Source organism: Cupressus sempervirens, chromosome 9, assembly GCF_028749045.1.
Source record: "Cupressus sempervirens isolate cs-2001-9-10 chromosome 9, ASM2874904v1, whole genome shotgun sequence".
NCBI classification, from domain to species: Eukaryota; Viridiplantae; Streptophyta; class Pinopsida; order Cupressales; family Cupressaceae; genus Cupressus; species Cupressus sempervirens.
In genome coordinates this window covers 58,876,271-58,896,545 of record NC_143126.1, presented here as the reverse complement: position 1 = coordinate 58,896,545, position 20,275 = coordinate 58,876,271, and the positions used below count along the sequence as shown (strand labels likewise).

Sequence of the window (20,275 nt, the reverse complement as noted above, 5' to 3'; positions counted from 1 at the left end):
AATTATAAGAGCTTTGTAGTTTTCTCATTCGTGTAGCAAGTTTCTCTATCAAGTCAGAGTGGATAGGTTATAAATATTCGATTGTCTTGACATATCTTTTAATGCATTTTTAGATTTTATACATTTATAAATAATTTTTTCATTTGAGAAAATTTAATAATATTTTTTACTGGGTAAAATTTAAGAAACTCCCCTCTAGAAAATGATATAAATTATTAGCAAATCTTTGAATATTTTGAAAAACCAAATTATTTCTATCGATGAATCTCTCATATTTCTTAAATATTATTTAAATTGGTGATTATTTTTGAATCATAATTTTTAAGTAGAAAATATTGGTGAATCTCAATAATAATAAGAAGTTTTCTAATCATCATAGAATATTACAAATCAAAATTGAACATGTTTTATCTATGGAAATTATGAGGATAATTACATTATATTTTAAATCAAGATTCAAAACTGAATGTTGGTAATATATCTCTAAAATAACTAATAATTGTGATAATTATTGGTGAATTATATTAATTTTTTTTATAATATATAATATTTAGGTAAATCAAATCTAATCATGTATCAAATATTGTGGTGAATCTTTGAGTTTAAATTTTTAATAAAATAAATTAAATTATTGAGCAATTTTAAATATTTTAGAACTAAATTTAATAAAAATGTGGCGATTTGGGTTGTATTAAATCTTAAATTATTAGCCAAATTACTAGCAAAAAAAATTCTAAAATTTGCAAAATTATGAATATTCACGACTAAAAAATACCCTATTTGTTATGGAGTATAATTTATATTAATTTTATTATTATTTTTTATATTTGTTGTATACTTTTTTTATTTTTCTCTTATCACTTTTGATTTTCACAATAAACATTTTTTATTAGGTAATTTAGATTAATTTTAGTATTTTATATTTGAAGTCCTTTATTATAGATTTAATTTATGTTGAAATTTCTATGGACTCACCATTGCTTGCACAAAAGCATGCTAGTGTAGACATAAAAAATGAACTGCTTTGATTTACTCATATTTCAATTAATATATTTTTTCTTTTAACTTAAAATAAATAATTAATTTTAATTATTAACTTTTATCTTTAGCAATTCCCTCCAAAAATAAAATAAATTATTTAATTTTAATTTTTTTGAATTTGTGAAAGATTTAATTTTCTATTTTCTAAATTTAATTCCTCACATATCACATCTTTCTACATTTTCTACTTGTATCTTTAATTTTTCTTTAATCCTTATCTACATCCCTCTTGAACTCAGGTACATATTTAATTTTTGATGAAGTAAAATCAACTCCTCCTATCACATCAAGCACATGGACCCCTTATAGAAGCACATCAACTTGTGCACTCAAGTATGAAATAGAATTTTACATTCTTTTATTCATCTTTTTAATTTTCCACTTTTGATATTCATCAAGCAATATTGACCCTTCATTCAATACCATCAACAAAAAATTATAACTATCCAACACATAACCATTTTTGGGCTATTTGTCTACTTTCAATTCAAGCACACCAAATTTTAAACCCTTAACCATTTTTTTTTTTTTGGCTATTTGTCTAGTTTCAATTCAAGCACACCAAATTTTTAGTGAAAATGTTTGATATACTTCATTCTTGAAATGTTTCTTACCAATTTGATTTATTTTTAAGCTTATTTTGATAATTGTTTGATTTTGTGAATTTAAATGAACTCTATTATTAAATATGATCGTTCTAAAATATTCTTCTTGATACAAACAACTTGCTCTTATCCATTACTTATGTTAGAAAACTTTAAAAACACTAAAGACAACTCATAGCTCATTCATATATTGATCAATATATCTTTAATATATTATTTTAGTTGCTAAGTTTAGATTTAAATTTAAAAAAATTAATTCATTTTAATTCATTTGTGTAAAATTATAAGTCACCTCAACCTGAAGGAAACGGGATAGTTGTGCATAGATTTACTATTTAGATACACAAATAAAAAGATATGTAAAATGATCTTGACCAATAACAATATAGATCAGTCAACTAACCATTTTCACATTTGAAAATATTAACATAACAATATAGTGAGCATAAGAAGTCTTAATGGTTTTCTCTTTTTTGTTTTTATGCTGTTAATCTGCTGATTATTGAAGGGGTTTAAGGCTGTCATGCCTTTGTCTATATAATACTTAGTTTTATTGGTTTTAATGCAGGCAATATGTATGTCAGGCCTGCTGATACTCTTTTAAATATGGTTCCGAACCTTGTTTTGTTTTTGTTAAGTGGTAGGGTAGTTTTTGTTAATAGTTATCTACTAGTTGTTGACTAATTTGATTGTTAATGGGCCAACCACCTAATTTCACCACTTTTAATTAAAAACAATATAGTGAGCATATATATATATATAAGAAGACAAAATAGAAAGAACATTCACGATCCAATACTTTGAACTACTTCCACGACATAATAGTTATTCTATTACCACGTCTGTTTTCAGACCTTGATTCACTTCATAATCCACAGAGTTTGCTCTCAACTATTTTGGGGTCGGAGAAAAAGTTCAATATCAAAACCATTGGTTGGGAGAGCAAAGAGTGGATCCGTTGTTATCTTCTCAGCTCGGTCAATGGCGGTGAAGCCAGTGAACGATTTAACAAAATGACGAACGAGGAGTAATATCTCCATCTTGGAGAATTCCCATCCTGGGCAAACTCGCTGCCCTGCACCGAATGGTAAGAAGGTGTAAGGGGCCACATTCCTGCTTTCCTCTTCGAACCTTGAAGGCCTGAATTCCTCTGGCTCACCAAAATACTCTTCCTTCCCGTGAGTGCTATAAACTGTCCATAAGATCTGCCCATAACAAACATACATCCAAAAGTCATTATGCTGGATTTATGTGTAGTGATTTCAACAAAGAAAAAATGTTCGATCTACAACTTACTTTCCATCCTTTAGGGATCGTATAACCCTTGTAATCAATATCTGTGATGGCCTCGGGAAATGTTCCAAAAAGTGGAGGGTTCATACGCAGGGTTTCCTGAACAGCTTGCCATGTATATTTCATGTCTTTCAGATCTTGCCAGCTGATTTCTTCACCATCTTTCCTATTTGAGAATATTCCCATTTGTTCTGATATAAACCATCAATCGAGTACTAGAATCAATTAATGCTATTAAATTTAAAATCTTAAATCCAGAGAGCATGGACTGGACATACCATGGACGACTTTCTCATAACAATGGGGATTGGAAGATAAAAGTTTAAATAGCAAGGTGAGGGCGGAGACAGTGATGTCATACGAAGCCTGAAGCAAATCATTAAAATTGCTGAGGATCTCTGTGTGTGAGTGGATTCCCTCTTTCGTCTTTGAAGCTGATCAACGCGGAGAGTAAATCTTGATATCGGCTGGTCTCATCAGTGCAGGTAGAGCGTAAATTCATCCTTTTCTTCTCTACCAAAGACAGGAGAATTCGATCCATCGTGTGGTGTGCCTTAAGCGCTCTGCTATAACGAGTGCCTGGAAAGTCGAGCAGAACAGACAGATCACGGAATCGATTCCTTTGGGAATCATCGCTTGTGTCGAAGAACAAGCTGGCTGCGACTGAAAAGATGAGGTCCTTCACCAGAGGAACCATCTTCACCTGGGATTTTCCTCCCCATTTCTCTTTGATATGACGTTGGACTTCGAAACTCATTTTGGAGATATAATTCTTCATTGCTTGAGGAGCCAGAAAGCGAGCGAGCGCGGAACGCAGGCGTAGATGGTCCTCTCCCCTTTTGCTTCCCATGGATTCGTCTCCCACCAATTTTCAATGAAGTTCGTTAGACGCTTCATGACGTTTATCTCTTGGACCTGCAATTCTATCTGTTTTTATCCATTCTAAATATTTACCAACGATTTCAATGCGTAAACAACGGTCAAACGTATGCGACTTCTTTAATATGCAATCCCGGAAATTCTTTGTTATCCCTTCCTCGCATACTATATTTGATATACATTTTCTGATCAGTAATGCCTTTTTTTTCGGGGCCCCCTCTATTCATCATAGGCACTCTTCTCGTTCAATCTGATCGTAGGATATAAAAATATGATATATTATTTACACATAAGATGCGTAGAATGCAATAAAACAAGCAGTTGTACGCCAGAGGTTCAAGAGTCACCTCGATTTTTCCATTTTTATTTTTTATTTAAATTCATTGTTACTTTACAACTTATTGAAGCTTAAGTAAAAGAATTATTTTCATAAATTTGCATTCTTTATAGACTATGCACTTAACAAAGACATAAATGTTAGCATTCATATTTGTTTTTTTATTCTATTGGTAAATCTGTTGTAGATGACGATGCAATGAATTCGGTGAATTATTGTTGCTTGTGGTGATATTGTGTCTGAAATAGGAAATAGGAACATATTCTGAGATCTCAAAACTGTTGTAACTAATTTTGTCACAACTGTGATAATGTCAAAGCATATCTCAATAGCTCATGTACTGGAAAACTAGAATGACAGATTGTGGTTGCCTGCTGAAAATAGATCTAGTTCTTCAAATAACATGAGTTCTTCAAATAACAGAAATGAAATGTCAACACAACATGAACTAATGTACCTGGTGCTTATTGAACATTCCAAGAACATTTCTATATATACATAGTGAAGATAGAATAAAAGCAACACAGAATCATTTGTTTAATCCAAAAATATATTCAAAAGTAGTCGATTATGCAATATCTTCAAACGTCTGAACTAGGAGAAAGTAGTTGCTAAGCAGCTAAGATTTGGATCCAAAATTTTCAGTCTCTATCTTTCCATATGAGAAAGGAGTACCTAATGGCTGATTTTTTTACAAGAATAGAGGCCAATAAAGATTTTGTAGGTTTTAAATTTATACACCAGTTTGGTTAATCTATGCAAAGATGTTGTTCCATACAAGTTCTATAAAATTCTGGAATGTATGTCGGTGTGTACTAGAATTTCCCATGTTGAAGTGTTCATCGTATTTTATTCCCTGTTCAAGGAGGTAATATTTTTCTAGTGCTTGATATGCCATGTCAAGTTGTTGCATAGCTATTTCAAATTCCTCTATCTCATTGTCCAATAGGCTTTGTGTAGAGGTATTTGCTTGGTTGAGTCCCCTTAGTATTTGCTGGCTATCAATAGTGATATTTTTTGGTGAGTTTTTTGATATTGTTGGGTACATTTTCATTTTCCACGTTGGGCAACTTGCATGCACCCATTGTTATAGTTATATTGCATAATCAATACAATATTCATTGAAATTACTACTAATGTGACTACTATAGCAAGAATATATTATTCAAAATAGCCTTTCTTTTCTACACTTTAATAATCTTTACTTCCCCAAGAGGTCATTTATTGAGTAGTATTTTACATTTCTTGGCATGTAATCTGTGACAGGTTCATCTATTATTGAACATACTATGAAGTGTAGATTGGCTTATCTAGCATAAATAATAACATTTTGGCATTTAAGTAGACATGTGTATAAAATCTCAGCAATGTCATAATATATATTACTGACATATCAAAAATTAAAATAATCAAGTAAGGGATCCACCAAGAGCTAATAAATAAATTTCCATGGAAGTAATTGGCAGGTCAAGATACCCAAGGGAAAAAAACCATTAGTTTTGGATGTCACATTTGCAGGAATTCAATAGTATTAATCTACTAAATGTCGAATGAGGCTGATCCAATTCTATGAAAAAGTCAATCATTGAGGCAAAAAAATGATAATCCACAGCAAGTGTAGAGGCTTACTCCACATTTATTAGAATAAAACTACACCATTACACACACCATCAAAAAAATAGAATAGAAAAAAAAAAATCCACATATATTCAACATCATCTATGCATTAATTCACATAAGGTTGAGAACCTTCAATGATCCCATCAATTTCCCTCTTGTTTTATAGATGAAGGGTCAAAGAGATATTCCAAAGATGCTGTAGAATTGAAGTTTTATGTGAAATAGATGAGAGAAAAAATATTAACTAAGCTTTACCAAAAAAAATCTATCATTAAACATAGCACAACTTCAATTATAAACTATAGTCATGAGTTTAGTTTTCAGTCGTAAAGAAAGTGAAGCATCCTAAAATAATGAAACAAATTTATAGAAATGTAAACAACAAAGAGTAGGTTAAGACTGGTAGATGATTGTAAGTGTCCAAGCTATTTGATTGACATAGAACTACAATAAGGACTTTTGGTGTTGAGAGGGACATTTGCAAACTATTGAATAGAAGATGAAGGGTATGAAAAAATATACTATATTATTCCAATAAAACATATTTTGGACATTACAAATAATCATTTTGTGCCCTGTAGTGCAAGCAACTTGAAATTCTATTATAAATCTACAACAATCAGATCTGCCTCAGTTTCAGTTTAATCCCAAATCTATAACAATCATATTTGCTTTTAGTTTTAATTTAACCCTACATCTACAACAATAAGATTTTGAGATAGAAAAGAATTAGCAGCAAGATTTGAGAGATTAAAGGAAAGAATAAAGGAGAAATCATTCATAGATTCAGAGGATGAGGGAGACAGAAGAGTATAGGAAATGAGAGTGTCATAGGGAATTTCTTTTAGTAATGGTAGATATCTAGTCCAACGAAACTTGGGCTAGGATCATTTTTCTACTATTTGACTTACTAGGGTCATCCATCAATTAGTACTAAGTTCTCCATTCACCTACTAGTTTTGTAGTTATCATGTTTTCTCATGACTATAGTGTACCTTAGGTCACAATAAAATATCATTGTTATTGAATTCATCTACATCAAATATGAAACCTTCTATTTCAGCTTTCCCCACATTAGAATTTGTTACAGTATTCTTTTATAGCTACAAAACAATGAAGAAAAAAAATACATGAATGTTGAAGTGAAGAGGCAAGCAAGATTAGAAAAGGAAATGCTAGAATAGGGGGGTAGAAAATAGAGAGAAGAGGTTGCAAGACTGGTAGAGGAAAGCAGGAGATTAAGACATGAGAAGTTGGTAGTTGAAAAAGTGAGTGAGTGAGAGGCAGTGGTTGAAAAGGAGTGAGAAAGAAGAAGAGGTAAGGAGATAGAAGGAAGAAGGAAGGAGAAGATGAAGGAGAAGGACAAAGGTTTGTGTAAAGATAAATATCAAATTGATGTAGTAGTTTATTATTAAATATATTATATAAGTGCTATGTCAAAAAAAAATTTTAAGGAAAGTGAGAGGAAATATGAATTAGATAAGAAAATTGACAAAAAATCTATAGAGACTGGAAAATTTGTATAGAACATTTTTGAAAAGGAGTGAGAGGCAGTGGTTGAAAAGGAGTGAGAAAGAAGAAGAGGTAAGGAGATAGAAAGAAGAAGGAAGGAAAAGATGAAGGAGAGGGACAAAGATTTTTGTAAAGATAAATATCAAATTGATGCAGAAGAGGTAAAGAAGAATTTTAAGGAAAGTGAGAGGAAATATGAATTAGATAAGAAAATTGACAAAAAATCTATAGAGGCTGGAAAATTTGTACAGAATATTTTTGAAAAGGAGTGAGAGGCAGTGGTTGAAAAGGAGTGAGAAAGAAGAAGAGGGAAGGAGATAGCAGGAAGTAGGAAGGAGAAGATGAAGGAGAGGGACAAAGGTTTTTGTAAAGATAAATATTAAATTGATGTAGAAGAGGTAAAGAAGAAGAATTTTAAGGAAAGTGAGAGGAAATATGAATTAGATAAGAAAATTGACAAAAAATCTATAGAGGCTGGAAAATTTGTACAGAATATTGTTGGTTATAACTTATAGTAAAGTTAAAATCACATTTCTTGATGGTAGAATAAGAAATATTAATGGTGTGTTGCATTTCCTTTTTTTAAAGCAACATTTGTTATTATGACCAAAGTAATCAATCTAAGTATGTAGGTAGTCTTTTATAATGCCAAATGGAAAATGGTGAGAGGTGTTATGGTGGTTTCTAGAGGTGTCAAATTTGACACATTATACATTGTATAAGTTAGATGCATCCTTTTTTGAGCATAAAAGTACTTCTATCAAGACTAATAAAAACATTATCAATCTCCTTAAATAATGCACATGGGCCTCTTCTCAATGCTAAGCATGTGCCACTAACAAATCCTTAGGTTGATTTATTTCTTAGACACCCTTAACTATTGTAAAAAATCCTCATGTTGATTTATTCCTTATACAACCTTCACTACTATAACAAATCCTCATGTTAATTTACTCCTTCGACAACCTTCACTACTACATCTCGCTCATGGACCTAAACTCACACATGGATCTACTAAATTAATGTAGACACTTGACTAAACTTGCAAGTTAAAAATCTAAAATAATACTCAAGTTTTTAAGAATTATTACTCATCAATAAACATAACTAAAATGGTAGAATTGTAGTGAGGTACAATTACACTCGATTCATAAAAAAAAAATCTAAAACAAGTTTCTTTTAATATAATAGGAGACAAATAAGATAAACAAAATATAACAATTGAAGCGCATTAACACAATACATAAAACAATACACAATTGCTGATATTCCCTTTGACCTTAAACAAGAAGGAATTATTGCCCCATATGTCTCTAAAAACTAATCCTTTACAAAGAGTGCATTCAATATATATGCCCGACCATCTTTGTTGGGTGAAGGTATTCATAAGCAATAAGGCACAAACATTCCATTTCAATTCAAGTAATTGATGGTATAAGTAATTACCACTTCCACAATTTTTAATCATCTACTAGGTACATGCAAGTCTCATTATTTAATTCCAACTCTTTAAAGTAGCATGTGCATGCAAAATTGTTCTAAAATGTCATCCAAGATAAAAACAACTTTCGACATTAATCAGTAACAGTTTCAGATATCCTTGATTCTAATGAATGTATTTACATCAATATACAGTGAAAACTGATGCTCGCACCTTGCTTCTTAAAACCGGTACAATAATAATCAACTCTTTATTATCATTTAAATGATGAGTTAGAAATTTTGTTCTACAAATGATCAAGAATTATGACTTGATTATCAAGAATTACCACTTGAAATTCCAATCTAGAAGTTATTTTTAAATTTCCACATTATGAAATGCCTATTTAACTTTATATAAAATACTTTAGCCTGCAAAGTAACATTTTTACAAGGACATTCAACCACCATGAATAGTGATGTATTCAAATTTTATTCCTTGACAACGAAGATAGAAATGAGAAAAATGTACATAAGTATTCTATTCCATGAATAACTTTCCATTCATTTGACAAAAATAGGAAGTATATACATTTCAATAAACATTTTCAAAATATTTCCATAAAGCAACCATGCATATTTCTTGTAATAATATTCTTATTAGATATGGTAGTTACTTCATTGTATACTAGTACACAATGAATAATATGCATAATTTGCACAATGAATCAGACAGAGATATAAACAAGAAATCTAAATTTAGTGTTCAATCAAATATCATCAAATAATGCAGTAAATCTTCAATAAAGAAACAATCAATTCTTTCTTTCTAGTTCTCTACATTGATAAAGATAGAATGTAAGAATCCTATAGCATACAAGAGAAAAAGTTAATTCTAAATATCCTCCTCTCTGCAAATATGATTGAAATGCATATTAATGTCCACTAGAGGCAAAGAAAGGTTTCACATTTTGATGCAAGATTTGCCACCTATATTTCTACATGAACAAGAAACAACATAGTCAACATCCAAAAATCATCAATATGCATAATAATTATCATAATAATATTCAAGTTTCAAAACTACTTTTAAAAGAGAAAATTCTAAGTTCCTTAAGTTTGTTAAATAAGATAATGTTTTTTCATCAATGAATGTGGGCTAGTAGATAAGGTATTGACATATAGATGACATATTTTGAAATCCTTTAGGGCCAAGATTTCTAGATGTGAGTTTTAAAAATTTGGAACTTTACCCCTAGAAAATTTAAGGAACTAACACACAAAATGAAAAGAAATTACTTCAACATTTATGATTAGACAAATAGAGGTAGAAATATTTCCTAATACATTGTCTTAAATATTTTTAAATTTTTACTTTCTATATCATACACTATATTTCTATGTCCCTTATTCTTTGTTTAAGCCGAAGTGTTTGGGAGAATAAAATCTACTCATTAGAGTGAGTAGCATACTCAATAAATTTTAAAGAAAATCATATCCATCAAGTTTGTTATTTTTAATATCCTATGTTTCAATTTTCTTCACTTCAATTATGTGGAATTCATCCTCTTTTACTATAGGCATGTTTTTAACCTAAAGGAAATGTAAAATCAAATTGAGCCTTAGTCAATGACAAGAGTAAATATAATGATATCTTATTCTCATAATAAACATCAATAGAAGAAATAGAAAAGCATCATTCCTTGATAGAGTAACTAATCTAATTCCAAGATAAAAGCTTCCTAGTGTTTTATGTTCATAGGTCAAATGATAGAATGTGAATGAAATTTTCTTACTAAACTTGAATTGCTAAAAAATGATATTCCTTGGTTCATTGATGCAAGTTAAAACATAATATGAATGGGAAGATTACTCACTAGTTCTCTATACTTAAGAATGTAAAACAATTTCATATAGCGCTTTGTCTCATGTTGCCCTTGGTTTGATATGTGTTTCCAAAACCCATATAGTGTTGTCAAATTTACTATGTTTTCTGCATAAATCTTCCATGTGTAGCTACATGATGCCATTGAGCATTAGTTATAAACATGCATTAGCTCTATATGAGTAGTAACTTACATTGAGCTAAAGAGAAAATAGGCTTATCTAGTTTTCAAAGATGCCTTGAAGATTACGCACATGTTCTCAAGTTAATAAATCATTACAAATTATAAACATGCACTTATACCTTTCATATATGCATTGAAACTCTTCATTTGATACAACATTCCAAAAGTTTGGGCCTGTTTTGGATTTTTGGGAAGTTTGCAATCTTATAATTGGGTTCATCCCCATTAAGAGGGTCAATATGGAATCTAGAAAAACCATCAATAATAATCTTAGTAGGGCCACCCTTAGAAGTGGAAAATGTTGGCAGGCCACATGTCATTGCCTAAATTATAGTAAGTCCAAAAGTGTCACAAAGAGCAAGCTACACCTGACAAATAAATTGATTATATTAGATCAACCAAAAGAGTAATCCTTAGTGTTCAAAAAAAATATCTAGCATAAAGGTTGCTTCATAAAATAAAAGCATTATTAGAGTATTTGGAACAATCACATTATGAAATTTCTGAATTTAAAAATATATATATTTAGAGCATTCATATTTCTAAAGCCAGGATGTTCTTCTATTATTCATTTTCTAATTTGGCATAAGACCTTCTTAAGATAAAGTGCAATTTCCCTTCAACTTACATGTCCCAAAAGAGGAGTAACTATTTATTGTGTCAAAGTTTAGCTTTTGTGGGAGTGAACTATCTAAATTAGGGGGCATAAACTATTTAAATTTGCTGAAACTATAAATCCTAGTCATTCTTAACCCATACAAAAAAATATAACTCAAACTATGAAAATCAAGAAGAGTTGCATTCAAAGATAGTCCAAATTGTTTGTAATTGTACCTCCCAAAAGCACATAAACATGGGATTCTTAACTCACCAATGGTTGAACCTATATTGGTTGAAAGAAAATGACAAAATAACAACTAGACAGTATCATGGCTTTCTTTTCAAGTGATGGATCTTAATGATAAATTACCTTTTTCTTTGGGATTATATATGATTTAAGGGGTTTTATGCCATCAAATCAATGCCATTTCAAGAACTTGGGTTATTGATATTGCACGATAATTTGTGAAAACATGTGCGGAGCATGAATATCAAAATTTTCTTTTAGAAATATGGTTTTGTAAGTGTAATTTTACTATATCATCCTATTATAACAATACACCTATATAAAGTTTCCTTTGTATCTACTATGTACCGATAAAGTTCTCCATTCTTCACTCTATTAGTCTGAGCACATATCCACCTAAATTTACCATTTAAATTATACTACTTAATAAGGCTATGCATATTTTCAATTTCTTCCATCTTTTGATTTTAAGGGGTCAATAAAACCATCAACTACAACAAGATTCATCAAATTCAACCACTCTACTAGACCTGACATATTTTTCACTTTATCCAGTGTTTCAATGGAGAAGATGATTGGCTTCTTTTTGTCACTAAGGGAACCTTTGTATCATTGAGAAAAAAAAGATAATTTCACTTATATTTTTTAAAGGTATAAAAGTGGAAAACACACATGAGCTAATTTATGGTCAATTGGTTTGTAATTTGTATTAGTGTTATACAACATAGGGTTTTATATGGCATTTTTGTTTCCCAATGGGATAATCCTTTTGACAATTGCCTATTCTTGAGTATATGATAGCATACACCAAAGGAAACATAAATAAATCTTACATGTGTGCATCATTTTTCTCTAGGTTATACAAGAGCTTTTCAATAGATTCATAGAAAGAAGTAATGTGCTAATGATTTTTTGTGTAAGGAAAATAAATCCTCATATATATTCTAGGGGATATAATATTGAATTTGGGATTGAAAACATCAATACTAGAAACTACTTGGTATTCACCAGATAGTGTGAAGGCTCGATGGTTTTCATATTGAACAATGGTCTCTTTTCTGCATCAAACACAAAATGAGAGTTTGAAACATTTTAATCAATAATGAAACAAGTCTAGTCTCCAAAGTATACATAAAAAACAAAGTGGGTGTTATGAACTTCCCAATAAATCTCAAGTTCAATCCTTGCAATCCACACAAAGAAGTGTTTAACCCAAGTTTAAACATATCAATGTGGTCTTTATTCACATGTTTTTGGCTTTGAATTATATGATAATCTTTCATAATATAATTTTCCTTATATGATGGGAAACAATTCAAATTTTAGTGGTAAACAATAATATTTATCAGATTTATAATGAATCATTGAAAGGAAACTAGAAATATTCTTGAATAAAGAAAAACCCAATTTTCCTTCAAGACTAGAGGAATTAAGCACATAATTTATATGGTTAAGAATACACAATGAATTTTATCATAGAAAATATGTGTAACAAACCCGTGTGCTTTAGGAAAAGGAAAATGAGGAATGAGCAATAATGCAAAATGAAATTAAGAGTGTAAAATACCTTTGTTACTAAGAAATCATCAAACATGCACGATGTGGTATGAAGCAAGCAAAATCCCTACAAATATATGGAGCATAAGGTAGTTGGTCAATGCACATGGTAAAGACCAGTCTCTCAAGACAAAAAAGTCCCATAATAGGTCACGAATCAACTCTATTGGTAGTCAAGCACAAGAGCAGGAGGCCATGGTAGGTCCATGGAAAATGCTACATAGAGGAAGCAACAAGGTGTGACAAATATGTCATGACATCTATATCTGCAAGTGAGCATTGTTTAGAAGCCAAGCATGCCCGACTGACACTTGAGAAAGGGATTTCAACTTGGACAAGACAATTCTCAGTTGAGATTCCCATAGTAAATAGCCTAATCAATTAATAAAAGGTTAATGTGTCAATATTTTTTCCTAAATATATAGTTAGTAATGATACAATGCTAATTTATAATTAATAATTATAGATATTTGAGAATAAATTTAAAATTTTAATGAAAATATTATTATTTATATTTATTAATAAATAATAAAAATACTGAATATAAGATCTCTTATTTTTCTAATAATAGAAGGTATTGTCAATGTATATTCTCTTTTTAATTTGAATAATTTTAAAAACCTTTTTTCATTGTTTTATTTAAAGTTAATTTGGTTTGTTGAATTCATGGGTAGGCTAAATACTATTGCAATCACATTTGATTAACTAATGATTAAATTCTTCAATTTGTAACAATAACAATTGAGAATTTATTGTCTTGAAATTTATTGTTAGATTTTCATATAGTTTATCTACTAATTTTGTACTCTAAAAATTATCCAAACTCATTGTCTTGGTGTTGATTGGTTGAAATTGTTGGGATCTTATAAACCAATTTGTAGGAAATAGTATACCTCAACCTATTTTATCACATTATTATGATTAAATTTAAATTAAAGTAAAAATATGTCATTCTTCATTCTACTATTAATTTCTAAAGATTTTATTTTAAAATTCATTACAATTATTTATCTTTAACTTTACTTTTAAAAAAACCTAAATACAAAATGTTGCTTCGATATATGATTTTATGCCATTCTTAAATTCACTATTAGAATTTTATTTTTAAATTCATTATGATGTATAGTTACTATTATAAAAAATAAATTCTGAAAAAAAATGAGCTAATTAATATCTATCAAAATTATAAATTTTATAATATTAGTTCATGCCATAAATATAGGCAATGACCAAAATCTAACTAGTGATTAAATTTTAGAATTTTATCTAATCAAGCTTCACTAATATTTTTACAATATTATATTTTAAAAGTTTGATCAAGTTAGATGCAAATTATTTAACTTGAGCAATTTATAAAAATATTTCTCATCAACTTGATTGGTTTATAAAATAAAGGAAAATCCTGATTGACAATTAATTGTTTTGAGAGGGGTAAACGCTTTGACCTGGAGCTATGAACTAGTGAGGCCACAAATGGGGGACCTCATCCCCATGAGATTTGAACCTTGATGGCAAGGATAACAACACAACAACTTAATCATCACAACATGCCACTATTGGCTAAAGGGTTTGTGGTAAACCTAGTGTGACTCGAACCGGAGTTGATGCGTAGCACCAGGATCATTAGCCTAACACTACGCCTCACGACTCGCCTTCACACCAACTCGGCTACTCACTCACCCTTAAAAGGGTTTGTGGTAAACCTAGTGTGACTCGAACCGGAGTTGATGCGTAGCACCGGGATCATTAGCCTAACACTACGCCTCACGACTCGCCTTCACACCAACTCGGCTACTCACTCACCCTTAATCCTAATTGACAATTAAAGTTTAACTATTACAATTATATTTAATGTTGTTGTAGTAATCCAATAGTTTTTATTTTTTATTGCATTATGTTTTAATTTTTTTATAAAAACTATATTATATGTAAAGATTTAGTATTTTTAAATGTGAAAGTTTCTACATTTAATTATAGGATTGAAGTCAAAAATTGTATATTGAATATTGATAAATTTATTAAAATTATTATTTGAATTTCATATTAAGCTTAAACAAATATTATTTAATTTTGAATATTTGACCACTAAAACATGGTCTTTACTATATGATTATTATTAAGCCATTCTTTTTATTATACTATTTTTATTATATTAAAATACTATTACTATATACATTTATTAATATAACTTTTCAAAAAATAAAATTTAATTAATTATTAAAAACATACAAGGAACATATTCACTTTAAGACAAATACCAATGAAGATAGCAAACATAATCTGATCTCTATTATATGTCTTCTTATTTGCACGTTCAAAACACTTAAATTCTGCTTTCTTTGGGCTAACAAGGTCTCACTTCCTATTATTTATTTAGCACAATTTCATTCATTAAATTATGCACTATTGCATTTTTGCGGAGTTTTTTTCTTCTTTGATAAATGGAGATAGCCTATTTTTAAATTTCTGTTTAAATTTTTACTTTTTTAATCATCTATTTTGCACTTTTGTCATCTACACTTGACTCTACAATTGCTTATGGAAGCTTGACATTCCATTAATTAAATAATTAAATATAGTTAATATGTATAAATATGGAATTTAAATTATATTATATTTATAAGTATATAATTTTTATATTAAACAATTATATTTTATAAAAATAATATTATTAAAAACTAATATACAAATTAAAAATATTAATTTAAATTTATTCTAAGTTTTTTAAAAAGTTATTTTATACTTAATCAAATTATATTAAATGTTAGAACTACAATTAACTATTAGGCAAATATGAGTCACTCCATGATACTTGTTATAGTTTGTTTAAGGTCCTTGAAGGAACTTGATACCTATATTGGATATTATAGATATCAAATTCTTTTAGGAACTTGGTCAACATTGCATGTTGCAAAAATCTTCAATTCCTTCACCACATTTTATTTACTATGTCTTAGTTTCCTTAGAAATTGACACTCTCAAATAGATTTGGAACATTCAAACCTCCAATTAGAAGTATGATGGTTAACAAGGTTCTTTCTATGACTATTACCATTGACTCTAAACTCGGCTCTTATGTTCAACCCTTGATTTTTTTTAAATGCATAATTTTGTGTGCGTAAGATGTAGTAGATTTAGACATGGATGTGACCTTCTCTTTTGATTCAGACAAGATGGAAGATCCCTCAAAGGGTCTTGAGAATAATTCTTTAGGCTATATCCCCTCTCCCCTTAAATTAGGAGATTCCCCTTTAGTCAAGTCCAATTCTTAGTTGGAGGATGGGAATCCCTAGCTTCAACACACCACTCTAAAGATTGGTGATGACCTACTACTTACCATTGCCTACCAAGGCATTATTTCTCCAATATAAAGGGCCTAAATGAGGTTCTAGACTTTGCCTCTTATTCCTAGAAGAAGGAGCTTTTCTGATGTCCTTTGGTATCCTCATATTGACTCTAAGATTGACCTTTTCAAGGAATTACAATGGATGATAGTTGAGTATAAAAACACAAAGAAATGTAAACTTGATGTTGGTAAGGACAATAGAGTGGTAAATTCTTTGGGCCATGTTGTAGGGCCTAAGACTGTGGGACATAAAATTGACCTTCGAAGGAAAATAGTTGTGAAAGGTGGCCCACAAAGTCAAAATAAGATTTAAAAACTTTTTCAGTCTCTAGATATTTTTGCATTATCATAAATTAAATAAATTTATTATAGAAGTTTTCACAGTTAGAATCCTTTGTTGGAACCCAAGGGGACTTAATAGTTAGATGAAGCAACATATGCTTAAATTGGCTTTACAAGAATTCAAGGTGGATATTATGCAGCTTAAGTAGAGAAGAAGAATGCCTAGAATAGTCGAGATGGCAATATAAAGAATCTTGGTAGGTTATGATTCCATGCAAAAAAACATTCATGAACTGCTAAACTCTACATTTGAGAAAGTCAAATGCTTCCATTTCAATTAGAAAACTCACTTATAGAGGATAACATAAGGGATGACTTCTTAAATATTATATATTACAAGTATTTGAAATGGGGAATTCATCCTTAAATATTACACTGATTGAAAATTAAATTCAGAAATAGTAAGTCAATATTAACTATTTAACAATTATAATTTAAGAAACATAGCTTAGAATGTGATGTTTAAGGAGTGAGCCGCAAGGCTAAGCTTAGAATTTGTAATCTTTATTATAAATATTACTAATTTAGAAAGTACTATGGATGTTGCTACTTTTATATTTTTGCATAATTGTTGGATTTATTTTGAAAGAGGCAAGTGCACAACTATTTTGATCTAATTTCTTGCTTAATGTTAATTTACTATTAATAATAGTTTCCTATTAATCTTATTTTACTGCTACAAATATGAAAACATTCTTAACTTAAAAATCTTGCATTAAAATGCGATGTTTATAATCAAGGATGGAAAGATGATCAAACATATGATGACTTATCTTCCACCTGAATATGCTCCTTTTGTTTCTAGTTATAATACTCATAAATTAACGATGGATAGCGCCTACATTAAGCCTTCATTTGAGAAAGTTTTAGAAATGTTGATCTTAGAACCTGACAATTTAGTGAGTTTTGGAATTCTCAAGTCTTTCAAGACCAAAGCCTTCATAGCCAATGTAGGTAATTCAAGTGGCAAAAACTCCAACAAGAAGCCAAAGTAGTGGAAGGCTAAGCCACAAGATGACACACAACATTACTCCTCGAAACAAAAATCTTCCTCACATCAATCTTCTTCCACTGAAAAATCTTCTTCACAACAAGGAAAGTCTTCTTCCTATTGTAAGAGGAATGGTCATGATGAACAAGAGTGCAAGGATAAGAAGATTGATGAATTGGTCAACATAATGAGGAAACACAAAATTGATCTACCAAATGCCTATAAGGACAAGGGATCTTTGACCACTTCAAAGGGTAAGGGACAAGCTTTGGTACCAAGTACAAACAATGCTAAGGAATGGGTTCTTGATTTAGGAGCAACACATCATATGGTTGCTTCAAGGGAGAAATTTTCCTCCTTAAAACCATCAAATGTACCTCACATCTATGTGGGCAATGATACTCAAGTGGAATTTGAAGGGAAAGGAAATTTTGAGTTGGAAAATGGTCTCTTCAAAGATGTTCTTCATGTTTCTAATCTTAGCACCAACCTTCTCTCCATCTATCAAATAACTCACTATGTATGTGGCAACAAAGTGGAGTTCCTCCCCCATACAATTATGGTGAAAAATCTCCAAGATGATTCTATGGTGGTAGTTGGAAATGCTAATCATGAGACAAGACTTTATTCTTTCTCACATTTTGTGCCTAAGTCCACTTCCCTTGCCTCGTTGACTCATTCAAATACAAAAAGTAAACTATGGCATGAGAGATTTGGACATCTTAATTATTGATACCTTCAACAACTCATCAGCAAGGATATGGTCATTCATCTACCTCAAATCAAGTATTTAGAGGGCGTATGTCTAGGTTGTGAAGCAAGCAAGCATCCCAAAGAGAAATATGACAAGGGGAAGTCTTGGAAGGCAACTATTGTTCTTGAATTGGTTCATAGTGATGTAGTTGGGTCATTTCCAGTACCATCATTTGGTAAGGTATGCTATGTTCTCACATTTATTGATGACTTTTTGCAGTACACTTGGATCTTTTTTCTTGCTCATAAGAGTAAAGTATTTGATAAATTCATCACCTTCAAAGCTCAAGTTGAGAAAAAAATAGGTAAATCCATCAAGATTCTATGAATAGATAATGATAAGGAATATGTCAACTCTAGGCTCAAAGACTTTTTCAATCATGAGGGTATTGATCTTCAAATTTTAATTGCATACACACCATAGCAGAACGATGTCACTAAAATGAAGAATAGAATCCTTATTGAAATGACCACTTGTATGCTTCAACATAAGTCTCTAGATCAAGTGTTTTGGGCATAAGCCATGTGTTGTACCAATTACATCCAAAATAGAATTCCTCTTAAGGCTTTAGATGGAATAACACCTTTTGAGTCATTGTGTGGTAGAAAATCGAGTGTAAAGAACTTCAAAGTTTTTGGTTGTCTAGCATGGGCAAGGATACTTCCACAAAAGTGAAAGGCATTAGAACCACAAAGAAAACCATGTATATTTGTTGGATATCCTAACCCTCTCAAGGCATACAAAGTAATGGATCCAGAGACTCATGAAATCTTTTACGAGAGGAGTGTTCACTTTGAAGAAACTTATCCAAGTTTGGCTTCTTCAACTCCTCCTCCTTCTTCCTTCATGGACAGTCATCATAGTGATGAAAGTGATAGGGAAGATTAGATTCCTTCAACTTTGACTCACATGACACCACCTTCACAGGGTCCACAAATAGTTGAGGACATTCCTTCTTCTTCTACTAAACCTTGTTTGGCACAACAAACCCTTGATGCAATAGGTTCATTGGTGGGGAATCCTTCAAACACTTGGAGAACAAGGTCATAGAAAAAATTATTTCCACATGCTTATATAGCCATCGCTTCAAATCCACAATCATTTAAGGAAGCATCAAGGATTCTAGAATAGAACAAAGCTATGAAGGAAGAATATAAATCTTTGATGAATAACAACGCTTGGGACTTAGTTCAACTTTCTAAGGGAAGAAAGGTGCTTCAATGTAACTAGATCTATCGAACCAAATTTGTAGTGGATGGAAGTGTGGATAAGCATAATGCCAAACTAGTTGCAAAAGGTTTCTCACAGTTTCCAGATATTGACTATAGAGGGACTTTTGCACTAGTTGCCAAGGTGAACTCCATTCACCTAACACTAACTATTGTTGTACCTCATGGTTGGGTTGTACACTAGATGGATGTAAAGAGTACTTTTTTGAATGGTGATCTTTACGAGGAGATTTATATGGAGCAGCCATAGGGGTTCATATAGGATTCTACTATGGTTTGTAGATTGAATAAGTCTATCTATGGTCTTAAGTAGGCTCCTTGGGCTTAGTATGCCAAGATGGATTCCTTCCTACTCTTAGCAAGATTCACCAGGTGTCATTTCGATTCAAATTTTTACATTCTTAAAAAGGATGACTCACACTTGATACACATGC

At 30.7% G+C, this 20,275-nt stretch overlaps 2 pseudogenes; both read right to left on the bottom strand.

The window, feature by feature from the left end:
- Positions 1-2,533: 2,533 nt before the first annotated feature.
- LOC149537626 (taxane 9-alpha-hydroxylase 1 pseudogene) lies at positions 2,534-3,810 on the bottom strand (annotated as a pseudogene).
- Positions 3,811-20,275, bottom strand: part of LOC149537625 (sucrose synthase 2-like) — a 42,635-nt pseudogene continuing 26,170 nt past the window's right edge.